This window comes from Terrapene carolina, unplaced genomic scaffold (genome assembly GCF_002925995.2).
Source record: "Terrapene carolina triunguis isolate 2854851 unplaced genomic scaffold, T_m_triunguis-2.0 Scaffold68, whole genome shotgun sequence".
Taxonomy (NCBI): Eukaryota; Metazoa; Chordata; order Testudines; family Emydidae; genus Terrapene; species Terrapene triunguis.
The window spans coordinates 49,540,870-49,550,259 of record NW_020664419.1 but is presented as its reverse complement, the minus strand read 5'-3'; positions in this window follow the sequence as shown (position 1 = coordinate 49,550,259).

Here is a 9,390-nt window from a genome sequence, read left to right as displayed (position 1 = left end):
AAGGGCAAGCAATGGGGGGGGGGGGGAGGGCAGAGGGACAGAGAGAAGCAATCAGGGAACAGACTCTTGGGGGGGGGAAGGTGGCATGAGGGTAGGGCCTCAGGGGAAAGGGATGGTACAGAGGGGCGGGGCCACGGTTCCGCCGCTCCTGATGGGGGAGTTCCACTATCAAGCCCTGGGTGCAGTGGGGCCAGGCTCCCTCTGTCAAGCCCTGCATGGGCAGTGGGGATCCTGCTGTCAGTTCAGCATGTGGTTGGGTTCCCACTATCAGCCCCAGGCAGCTGCTCCCCTGCCCGCCTGAGAAGTGGGAGAGGGGACCCCACTGCATCCCCTCCAGGCCTGGGGAGGGTGAAGAACCCTAAGGAGCACAGGTGAGGCTGGGAGGGCTGAACTATGGCCTGGGAGGCTGTAGGGGGGCTGAAGTGAGTAGGGGGAGGGCTGATGGAGTGGGCACTGTATTGATGGTGGGTTCTGAGCAGATGGGGTGAGTGCTTGGAGGGTGAACTGAGGGCAGTGGGGGATGATGGGGTGGGGGCTGAACTGATGGGGTGATGATGATGGGTCTGGGGGACGGGACTGAGGGGGGGTCTGAATTGAGGGGGGGGTTGAGAGGGGACAGAATTGATGGGGGACTGGGGGACAGGATTAGTTGCTGGGCAGGGTTAGGGGCGAGGGGGAACAAAATCACCTTGTCCAGTACATGTGGGAGAGTGGGCAGCACTAATTTTCACATGCACTCACCCTGGGCCTGGGGAGTTCAAAAATCAAGAGACTGACCTAACAGACAATGTAATCTTTTTTAAAAATCTTGTGATTTTGGGGCCAATCTCGTGCTTTTTGATCTCTTGAAGTTGGCAATACTGCACAGGTGATATGGCATTTTTGTCTTTTATCATTTTCCTGTGTGAGTTCATTCGAGCATAGTGCATATAAGGAATGATACTCATACATTTATTGCTATACGTTATATTTGGAATGGGAAGGAGACTCCCTGCAAAAATAATCCAATTAAAATTATTCCAGGGAACCAGCCCAAACTACTAGTATTTACTGGAAATATAAGAGCAATTTAGAAAATTGTTCCTGGATAAGATGTTCAGAGCACATTTTATCTCATAGTTAGAATTTCCTTTGAAACACTAGATGTTAAAATGAGTATCCTTTTGAGATTCAGATATAATCAGCCCTAGGGCCATCAGTGATGTTTAAACCCAGAACATTAGTAGTAAATGCTTGAGCATCTACTGATTGAACTCAAGGACTAAATCCATTAGCTGGAAGCATTAACAAACATAACCTCTTACATGGACACTCAAGTGGTACAAAACTCTATAATCACCTAATGTAGGTTACCCACATAATCCTTCCACTTAGCTACAAGTGCACCCTGTCTTCACCATTTCACATTTTAAATGTAAGTTCTTCATGGCATGGACAGCCTCCATATTGTGGATTTTTTTCTACATTTGCTCTTTGGCGTTGATTGCTGGATGTTATTCACCACACACCCTTCAGCTGCTCAACGTAATTCTCCTTGGCTACTGTGCTTCTCGTCCTTCTTCACTTAATCCTCCCCTTTATACCTCTCTCATCTCTGCTGTCAGCTATGCCTTTCTCTCCATTACTTCAACAACGAGGGCCCACCGAAAAAGCTCTAATACTATGCTTTTATATAATAAGACAATTTATATGGAAACATGGAAATAATATAAGGTGTATCTGTCATCACCTGTACTACTTTGTATATTGTATCCCTTCCCCCACCCTTCATCTTTGCCTTTTTAGATCATAAACCCTTTGGAGCAGGGACTATGCCTCTTAATGTGCTTATACAGTGTTTAATACAATGGGGCCCTCATCCTAGAAGTGATACATAATAAATAATACTAAATAATAATAATAAATAATACTAAAGCTAAATCTAAAAAACCAAAATTGCTATTCATTACATCTTGACAAAATTGGAGAAAATGTCCCGAGTTACAAAGAGAAATGGTGCTGTGACAATGAGGTCATCTATCAGACTTGTAAGAAAACAAGAAATATTGTAAGAAAACTACGCTTGCCAGGAGCTATATAACAGATCTCACTGACTAAATGGTAAAAACAGCCATTTAAAACACACCAGACCAATGTATTTCAGAGCAGCCCTGGTCTAACCTCTATTTGATTACAAACACATTGGACACCATCCCACAAAAATTTTGCAAGCAAGGCTGGTTCATAAGGTAATGCTGCCTTGGGCAGCTCTGATTTACACTCTATGTTCATTTTTAAGGGAGTTTAAAGTTTATATGATTCACTATTCAATTTTTAAAAGTACTTACTATAGCAATCTAACACCATGTATTGTGTGTTAATGGCCTCAACGGGGAAATACACCATTGCGACAAAGTTGGCTCAAGAGATAGGAAAAAAACACTTTTTAAAAGTTGAACATCTTGTGGTTTTCATGAACCAGCATTTAACTCTATTTCCCCATTGTTGCATATTGCAGTATTTGACTCAAGTGTGTACAGTTTGATTAAAAGATATCTTTACTTCTGAAAAAAATATTACACAGCATAGATCAGTTCAACAAGTTTGCTTTTTGCAACATTCTAGCTCTTTGCAATTCCTTTATTGTAATTTTATAAATGTTATTACATAGCCTTATTGTGTTACGAGACTTTGCATGTATTCTTGGTGACTCTACCACTGCAAGGTCTAACTCTTTAGATGGAAGTAGGTAAAAGAGCTGCGATACCAAATATATCCAAAAGTATATCACAGAAAACGTAGTCATCATCTCCTGAAATCCATCAAAATAGTGCAGCAGACATTCACAAGGAAACCAGAGACCAGACTACATATTCAGAATCATGTGCAGGTCTGACTCTATGGAAAATTGTTTTTGGTGACAAATAACTGTCTGTTCCTGTCCTAGCTTGAAGAGATCCAGCTGAACTGACCACAACTTCAAATAGCAAAAGCTGAAAGCAGTCTAACTGTAGTTCTGCAGAAGCATACGCCCGCTGTAAGGCAGAATTGGGCATCAGAAAAGACCTAACTGTAGATTTATAAGGATAATGCCATATGTTATCGAACCAAAAATCACAGCAGATCTGGAACATCTAGTAAAGTTTCTTTCATCTCACATATAACAAATAGACACATCCCATTATTTCAGAATTAAAAGATGGCAACATCATAATTCATGGCTATTTCAAAGTAACTGTAAGCAGGTCTGAATGAACTCTCCCCTGACACCTTGCTGGGAGTGGGAGAAACTTCAGGCGCAAACTGTATTTACATGAACACACCTACTCTACTTAGATATCCAGCAGATAGAGCGGTGTTGATCAAAGTGATCAACTTTGGCTGGAGTTGGGTTACAAATCACATTAGTACTTAATGCAGGGGTAGTGAAATGCTGTTATCAATGTTATTGTCTTCATTTATGAATAAAGGGGAGCAGAACTGTGCTTAACCTGTCCCAAATGCGGGGGTCACCCTCAGCTGAAAGGACCTCGTTAAGCCAGGGGCTCGAATGCCAGAGCCCTGTGAAAGTAAGAAGGGAGGAGACAGGTATCCTAGCCAAGAGGTGTGGATGCTCCCTAAAGGTTCCCAGTCTGGCTTAACCTGTTCCTCCCCACCGTTCAAAGATAGAGCTAATTAGGTTCCATTAGGAGCCTTTGTTATTTTAAGTGCTTAAAGGAGAGCTGAAATCACTTGCGATAGCATTTCTGCCCAGCCTGCTAAAATCTGACAATCACTAAGAGACTGACCTGCAGCGGTCACAGCAGAGAGGCAGGTGGCAGCAGAAGGTAACTGCCGGACGGGAGGAGCAGCAAGCAGGAGCCATCAGCAGGGCGGCCAGCGGAAAGGAGCAGCGGCTAGCGGGGTGACCAGCCACAGCAAGTGCTCAGATGGTGAAGCAAACAAGCTGCCTTCTTCCCCGGATGGGAGGTGAACTCACACAGATGCACCTCTGAACCCTGGGTCGTCACTGACCAAGGACAATCATTGAGTGGGGTATGGTGAGGGAGCAGAGAGGGGCACAGTAAAGGCACTTTTGGTTGTAGAACTCAAGAACATGAGGCAGAAGACACTGTCCCACGCACTCTGGGGTGGGCGTCCTGCTCACACTTTTATGATTATGAATCCTGCTTGTGGCATTTTAACTAATTAATGTTGGGTGACTTCTCTCCTTTCATTAAAAGTTTCTTTTCTACACTCAGACTCTGTGCTTGCGAGTGGGGAAGTATTGCCTCTGAGAGGCATCCAGGGGTGATGTGTAATTTTCCTAAGGTACTGGGTGGGGGCTCGAGCCAGTTCTGTGTTGTATTGTTGAAAAGGAACCCCTGGCAGAAGGGTTACATAACTATAAATCTGGTGTTAACGTATATGCAGAATAATCACTTCATTGCACTGAAGATCTCAACAACATTGACCTATTGAAAGCTTATTCACAAATACAAATGGAGAAAAATCCCAAGAATTACTAAGAATAGTGACACATCATGAGGATTTGTACTACTAACACTATTTACATTTTGATGATAAAATTGGCACCAGCCATGGTCAGAAGAAAATGGTCCAGTAGGTTGATAAGAGTATAGTACTATCTAGATAACATTCTACTGACTTGCCAGAATGAAAGAAAATGCATCTCAAGAACCAAGATGCATCTCTGGAGGATTATGGTCAGAGAGCTCACAAGGTAATATATGAATTTTCCAGCACTCCAAAACACCAGATAAGGTCAAGACCATAGTGTCAGTTTCCAGGTCCTAAAAATATGAGTAAATTACATACATTTCAGAGGATTACTGAATTATGGGTGCTTCATTTGTTATCTGCCTATTGCACTTCAGAATCTAGAAGTGAAAAACTAAACTTAGATAAATGAATGTTACAAAGGAGGGGGTGGATTTTATGCTTTCTACATCCTCTTGTTGATTGCAATGTAAGGGCATGTCTTCACTACCCGCCGGATCGGCGGGTAGCGATCGATTTATCGCGTCTAGTGTAGATGCGATAAAATCGATCCCCGATCGCTCTGCCGTCGACTCCGGAACTCCACCGCAGCGAGAGGCGGAAGCGGAGTCGACGGGGGAGCGGCAGCGGTCGACTCGCCGCCATCCTCACAGCCAAGTAGCTGAAGTTGTGTATCTTAGGTCGACCCCCCCCCCATAGTGTAGACCTAGACTAAGTCCCACTTTCCTAGTCATCCTTTTTTAGAAACAGCACCACCTAGTGACTTGCCTCCTCTTAGCACAGATTCTAGTCAAGCTCACTTTGCAGTTCTGACAGCCCCTGAGGGAAGGAACCACATCTTGTAAAATGATCATTTATGTTTACTGTACAGTGCTATATACATTTAGATTATTTTTTATGTGGGAATTATAAATATTTTTAACTCAGTGACTATTTGATAATCTGTCTTGTCCCTTCCCTGATTGTCCCTGACTTCTCATGGCCAAGCAGCAATAACATTCATAGAAGATGACCGCCCTGCTCCATTCAACTCTTTGGCAGGATTGGGGCTTTAAAGAACAGGTGGTTCTGAAGCTATGTTACTGCCAAACATCTGAGTGAAACAGGATTGATAGCAGTGCCTTCTCGTTGAAGACTTGTTACTGTTGAACTGAAAAAAGGAAGAGACATGAGGAGGAAGAAGCAAGAAAAGAAGAGGAGGCAGGAAGAGGACAAAATGTGGAGAGAGGAAGAAATTTAAAAACTTCACACACCTCATGCAGATACTATATTACATTTATCTGAAATTACTCGAGACTGCGTAGACATAATTGAAGAGTTCTAGGTTTGATGCACTACAGATAATTTAAAAACTTTTCTTACAGTTTGGTTTTGTCATGGGAAAAGCACACAGATATTGCCAAAATGTCAGTACAGCTGCCCAAGCATATTTCTTCATCTACAGTATGGTGAAAAGAACCTGGTCTTCTATAGCCTATAGCTGTCTCTGCCTTTTGGCTATCAGATCAGAGGCCCAAGGAGAACTCAAGGAATTGTGTGTAACCAGAGCTGCAACTTCCTTTTGTGGGAAATAAATTCTTATGTCCTCTCAAATCTCTGTCTCCAAATCCTAGGTTACCTATTATTACATCACTTTCCCAAACCAGATCAGACCAGTACATCCAATTAACATCACCCATGCTTATTGTAAACCACTACCTGAATAATTAGGAGGTCATTATCTCCTTAAGTGTCCCTTTCATCTTGCATTAATGGTCTTCCAAACCTTTGTTAGCAGGTTCTAGAGCAGCTCCTTTTAGAACAACAACAAAAATTAAAGTGGATTTCCCTACCTTCACAAGTCTGTCAGATCCTTGAAAAGAAATCATACAGGTAAGAGAGACATATTTTGAGATCATGATCATTCTCAACATCATAACTTCTAAATCCAGGTACAGCTATCTGTCACTCTGCATGTTTCACTCTGCACGATACATTACAATGCTTTTCTCTACAGATGCTCCATGTTAGCTGTGTCCCTTTTTCCAGCAGTTGCTGCTGTTGTGGCAAGACTCCCTTTAACCCCTAAAGTACTTGCAAATATCTCAATCAGAAATGTGTCCTATGGGTACCAAGGAGAGCTGCCCTGTGCACTCTTTTGAATTTCATATACTTCTGCAGTCTGTTGCTCAAATTTAGGATAGTGTTTATTTTTAAATTTGGCTATTTGTATGCGATGTTTCCCATGTAAGAGCTTCCTGGAAATACTGGGGAGTTTTTAAATATTTAGATCCTAATATTGGAGAAGTTTGCTCAAGCACTTGTTAGAGAAATTGAAACACATAACAGTAAAAAACATCTTCTTGTATTTCGGAGTTGAGAGGCAGTGTGATCCAGTGTTTCAAACTGGGATCTTGGAAGGTCCTGGATTCTTATAATCTGTATTTATCTATTGCAGTGGTTCTCAAACTGTGGGTTACAAGCCCAGTGTGCGTCGTGACCCCATTTTAATGGGATCACCAGGGCTGGCTTAGACTTGCAGGGACTCAGGGCCAAAGCCCAAGCCCCACTTCCTGGGGCCCAAGCCCAAGCGATTCAGCCCTGGGCGGTGAGACTCAGGCTATGTCTACACTACAGAATTAGGTCGGATTTATAGAAGCCGGTTTTATAGAAACCGGTTGTATGCAGCCGATTGTGTGTGTCCCCACCTAAAATGCTCTAAGTGCATGAAGTCGGCGGACCGCGTCCACAGTACCGAGGCTAGCGTCGACTTCCGGCGCATTGCACTATGGTACCTATCCCACAGTTCCCGGAGCCTCCGGCGCCCATTGGAATTATGGGTTGAGATCGCAATGCCCGGATGATGCAAAGCAGTGCCGCGAGGGGTTCTGGGTACATTGCGTCAGGCCCCTCCCCCGCCGTCACAGCAACGGCAGACAATAGATTCGCGCCTTTTTACCTGGGTTACCTGTGCAGACAACATACCACGCCAAGCATGGAGCCCGCTCAGCTCAGCTTACCGTCACCATATCTCTTCCGGGTGCCGGCAAACGTGGGACTGCATTGCTAAACAGCAGCAGCAGCTTACTGCCTTTTGGCGGTAGACGGTGCAGCATGACTGGTAGCCTTCATTGGCGATCTGGGTGCAGGCAGCTGTGGGGCTGGCAGCCGTGGGGCTGCATTGCACCAGCCCCTTGCCTTTTGGTAGAAGATGGTATATTACGACTGGTAACCGTCGTCATCGTACTGCAGTGGCTGTCGATCATGGGCACCCGGGCAGACAATGATGGTTATCAGTCGTAGTATGCTATTTTCTGCCAAGTGCCCAATATTGTCTGCTAAGCACCCAGAAGAGGCCGAGGGCTATCTGGGTGCTGGCAGACATGGGGCTGGCAGCCGTGGGGCTGCATTGCACCAGCCCCCTTGCCTTGATGATGATGGTTATCAGATGTATTATTCGCAGGATGGGGCAACATTGCTACACAGCAGCAACCCCTTGCCTTTTGGGCAGAAGATAGTATATTACGACTGGTATCCATCGTTGTCATACTGCAGTGGGCATCATATTGTGCAGTAGACCTGAAGGCTTACTGCCAAGCGCCCAGTATTTGCTGCCAAGCACCCAGAAAATGCCAAGGGCTATCAGTCATGCTGCACCGTCGTCTTAAGATGTAAAAAATAGATTTATTCTCCATTCATTTGCTTCCCCCCTCCCTCCTGCTAAACCCAGGCTTTTGAGTTCAATCTTTGGGGGGGGGGGGGCATTCTGTGTGACAGTTGTTTGTGTTTCTCCCTGATGCAAACCCACCTTTCTTGATTTTAATTCCCTGTACCTGTACGCGGTGTCACTCGCCCCTCCCTCCCTCTCTCCCTCCCTCCCTTCTTCCCCTGGTCCGTCAGATACTACTTTCGCGCTTTTTTTCAGACCAGACGCCATAGCCAGCACTGGGATCATGGAGCCCGCTCAGATCACCGCGGCAATTCTGAGCACTATGAACACCACGCGCATTGTCCTGGAAAACATGCAGAGCCTCCTGGACATGCCAAAGCCAAACCAGGACCAGCTGAGGAGGAGGCGATTGCAGCGCGGCGACGATAGTGATGAGGAAATTGACATGGACCTCTCACAAGGCACAGGCCCCAGCAATGTGGAAATCTTGGTGTTACTGGGGCAGGTTCATGCCGTGGACCGCCGATTCTGGGCCCGGGAAACAAGCACAGAGTGGTGGGACCGCATCGTGTTGCAGGTCTGGGACGATGCCCAGTGGCTGCGAAACTTTCGCATGCGTAAGGGCACTTTCATGGAACTTTGTGACTTGCTTTCCCCTGCCCTGAAGCGCCAGAATACCAGGATGAGAGCAGCCCTCACAGTGGAGAAGCGAGTGGCGATAGCCCTGTGGAAGCTTGCAACGCCAGACAGCTACCGGTCAGTCGGGAATCAATTTGGAGTGGGCAAATCTACTGTGGGGGCTGCTGTGATCCAAGTTGCCAGGGCAATGAGAGACCTGGTGATATCAAGGGTAGTGACTCTGGGAAACGTGCAGACCATAGTGGATGGCTTTGCTGCAATGGGATTCCCAAACTGTGGTGGGGCGATAGACGGAACCCATATCCCTATCTTGGCACCGGCGCACCAAGCCACCGACTACATAAACCGCAAGGGGTACTTTTCAATGCTGCTGCAAGCCCTGGTGGATCACAAGGGACGTTTCACCGACATCAACGTGGGCTGGCCGGGAAGAGTACATGATGCTCGCGTCTTCAGGCAGTCTCTTCTGTTTCGAAAGCTGGAGGAAGGGACTTTCTTCCCGGACCAGAAAATAACAGTTGGGGATGTTGAAATGCCTATCGTGATCCTTGGGGACCCAGCCTACCCCTTAATGCCATGGCTCATGAAGCCGTACACAGGCAGCCTGGACAGTAGTCAGGACC